The following is a 4,238-nucleotide window of genomic DNA, read 5'->3' as shown; positions in this document are numbered from 1 at the left end:
GATACATAGGAATGGGTAGAACCATTATCAAATAATTCAAAGTAGGGAACTGAATGAATAGTAATATTACCTGCAATCACATTAGGCCCATCGCGATCATGTCAAAGTATAGTAGTGTCCACTATCGCAGGATGTCTGGATTCAGATCTGACTGGACCCCTACTATGAGATGCTCAACCTCTTATAGCCGATCTTAGTGTTCTACCCTAACTACGACTCCCTGTTGGAGTCTGAACGGTACTCTGAGTACGAGCGAGAATAAGAACGAGAGTACGAACTGGTGTCTGAACTGTAGTAGCTAACCCTGGACAATCCCTTATGAGATGGTCACCAAAACCACATCTAAAAAAGGTACCCAATTTCTTCCAGTATTCCCCAGGATGATGTTTTCCACAATAATCACATGATTGCAAAGGTTACAACCCAGAAGAACTACCATGTTTATAGGGCAGAACAGCTGAAGAACCTCATTCCACAGGTCTTATTCTCGCACCGCCTCTCTAAAAAGACTCACCTCTGCCTCTCTTGCAGAGGTGTGCTGAATAATCAATGGAACTAGAAGGCCTCCTAAATCGGTCTCAATCTTGAACTCTCCTTTGCTTTATACCATTCGCTCAATTTCCTTGGCGGTCTTGGCTATCTCAACCAAGGCATCAAAATTCCTCTCTCGGTGGGTAGCAACTCGACTTCTGATCTCAAACCTGAGTCCATTCTCAAACCTCAAGTATCGGTCCAACTCGGTATCAACTAGTCTAGTAGCATAGCAGCTCAATCGGATGAACTCAACCTCATAGTCCATAGCAGACACATCACCCTGCTCCAGATTCTGAAACTCCCGACGTCGCTCTTGCAGATATCTTTCTTTAACGTAGCGACTCTGAAAACGTGTCTTAAAAAGATCCCATGTTAACTGATTCCCCGGAATACTACCAGAAATCTATTACCACCATCTGAAACTCTATTTTTTCAGCATAGCTAGGGCTCCCTTTAACTTCTTCTCAGGCCTCAGATCTATCTCATCCAAAATTCTCTATGTATCCTCCAACAAATACTCAGCGTCAGTCGGAGGTCCACCAATAATACCTTCAAATGGAACTACTCCAACAGCGACCAAAGACTTGAAAATCTCGACCGCAGTCATATTACTAGGGACTCTGGCAACTCTCCGAAACTTGCAAAATACAGATATATTAATGGCGTCTTCATCTATGTCAGTATCATCGTCTTCAGTGATGAGAGGGTCTCTCACATGAGTAACCGGATCATCATGAGAAATACACAGATCTACACGCGAAACAGGAGGATCATGCGGTAACATCGGATCATCTATCGTGACAGAAGGTCGAGCGAATCGCCTTTGACCACGGCCACGGCCTGGCTTACGCCTTTAACAACGTTCATCGGATGAATCTCTAAGGCTCTACAGAAATAATTTGAACATAAGTCAGACTAGCATCAGAGATATCGAATAAAAAATAACTCATAAAATAAGGTGATAAGTTTTTGAAAATATTAAAATTTCTTAAAAATCCAGAGTTTATGACTCATCCACAGTCCGAGTGTTTAAAACCAAATGCTCTGATACCACCAATTGTAACCCCCTAGACCCGACCTAGACTATATGCCCAAGTCTAGGTGATTACGTATCACATTTAAAAATTCTTTTTATAATTGTATTTTGTATTTAACCTATATTTTCATATCAATTTTAGCCCTCAATATTCCAATTAAGTCTTCCAATTAACGAATTTTCCATAACTATCTGGTTCTACTTGTTCTACCAATGCATAACTTACAAGCTATCAATTCCTCTCAAATTAAGCCTTAAAAATTTATTATATATTCATATTGGGCCCTACCCTATTCTCAACTAATATCACCAGTCCTCTATAATGTCCAATTAAATCCTTGATTTTTAATTTGTTCAAAATAGTCCCTAATTAATTTTACAGCAACGATAGTGACAAGTTCACTTCTAAGGTTAAATTTTCACAATTTTATAGTATTTTCTCTTGTTTATTGCTTCGAATCTCCCAAAAAAATTTAATTTCCAACAACTTTGTTCTACACCCATTTTTCCAATTCGGTACCCATGTTTTCTAAATCCTCAATTTGGTCACATGCATTAACAAATCTTTCGGTTATTATCCTCAATGTGATAATCCATAGTTTGCCCAAATTAACAAAATTTCTATCATTTAAACTTAATTTAATATGATTACTATAATTTCTAGCATCGTTCAAGCTAACACTATGAATCAATTCAATAATCAAAATTAAGAAATTCTCAAGAATTGATTCAATTAATTCCTTTGTAAATTCAAATAGGAAGAGAGGGGAAAAGCTTACTTTGATATGCTAGATGATTTTCCTTAGTTAATTCAAGCTTGAAATCAATCTTGCATGGTTGATTTCCCCCTTTTCACTCTCTCTAAAATTTTCTCTCTAACTTTCTATTACATTCGGCTATCAAGAGTAATGGAGAAGATGATATCATTTCCATTCCTTGATAACCAAAATAAAAATGTTCATTTTAGCCTCACTTAAACCTTAATTAATAACTATTCAATGGTATCTTATGAATGGATATATTTAGCATGCAATCTTGGCATTAATTATTTATTCCAAATATGTCACTTCAAATCGATCACCATTCCTTCTAACCTTTCAATTAAGTCCTTATCTAATTCAACTAATTTAAATTTCAATTCAATTTGGTTTTTGTCCTAGGCAATTTCGGTTAATTCTCCTAGACTAGGATTTCAGGATGTTACATAGTTCTCTCAAACTCTTACAGAACCAAGCGATGTCCATGGCTTTAAGGACATACCCATGAATACTAAATTCTTGTCAAATGGGTAGTTGTGTGAAGTATGTCATTGCTTACACAAACGACAGAACAGCTCAAAGACATCACATATATTGTTTAACCAGAGTAGTAAATATACTGTCACATGGGAAGGTTCAAAGGAGTACACCTACCTATCCTATGAAATTATCGTTTGTAAAGGCTATCACCAAATCGTGTCAAAATGTTTTGATTTTAAATCATCAATTTCATTCATGTGATATATTGTTGGGAAAAAAATGACAAATTACTTTGATAGATTTAATATTTATATTAAATTCAGAGTCCTTTTAAAAATTGCAAATTAAAATATATTATTTAATTTGAATATTAGTAGGATAATTACTCTTTGAATATGTCAATTTAAAAAGGTATTTGTTATCTTTTTAAAAAATGTATTTCTTATCTTTTTAACTTTGAATATTAAAGATAATTATATACTTTTGTATATTTCAAATTAAATTAATATTTATTTAATTTGAATAATAAAAAGACTGTATGTTGTTTAATATTTTAAATTTAAAATATATTATTATTTATTTAAATTGAGTTATTAAAAGATGTTTAGTTGGAGTAAAACTGTTAGTTTTAATATTTTAAATTTAAAATATATTATTATCTGTTTAAATTTAAATATTAAAAGAGTTTTAGTTTGAGTAAAACTCTCTCGAAATTCCCTATAAATACTGAGCAAATCTCTCAGTCTTTTCACATCTCAAAATTCAAGAAGTTATTCTTCACTTGAAAATATTTTATCTCCTTCTTAGAAAATATTATTTTTCCCTAAGTTTTTCCCTCAGTTTTTCCGGTGATAGTTGAAGGTAAGAAAAGTTCATCATCTCTACTTTCGAGCTACTATAGTTGATCATTTAGTTATTGTATCCTGGGAGACAACAACCAAAAGATCTCGAGCACTAAAGAGTGGCCAAAAATCTATCTTAAAAAAACTGTGTAGTGATAGGCCTCAACTGATTCCGATCACAAGATCAAATATAAAGAGTATTTTATTTACTTTTAATTCTCTTTTATTTTTTAAAAAAAAATTGATTCTTTCTTTTACTTTTTCTTAGGTTCCAATTTAGTCTCAGACTGTGACTGTCAATTAACAAGGTTTGTTGAAACTCGTTTTCGTCCAGTTTATTATTATTATTATTATTATTATTATTATTATTATTATTATTATCTATAGGTTACAATAAACTGGCCCAAACCAAATTGTAAATCGGGCCCAAAAACCAAACTCAAACCCAAATGAAACTCTATCTAACCTAACCCTAATCTGAATCCACCAGGACCCTCATGCCGCTGTTTTTCATCATCGATCACCTCACAATACCAAATCCCCTGTTCCAAATCAATCGAACAAATATAATAATAAATAAAATTAAAT

Source organism: Hibiscus syriacus, unplaced genomic scaffold (assembly GCF_006381635.1).
Source record: "Hibiscus syriacus cultivar Baekdansim isolate YM2019G1 unplaced genomic scaffold, ASM638163v2 tig00112402_pilon, whole genome shotgun sequence".
Taxonomy (NCBI): domain Eukaryota; kingdom Viridiplantae; phylum Streptophyta; class Magnoliopsida; order Malvales; family Malvaceae; genus Hibiscus; species Hibiscus syriacus.
Note: the sequence above shows the minus strand (reverse complement) of the source record.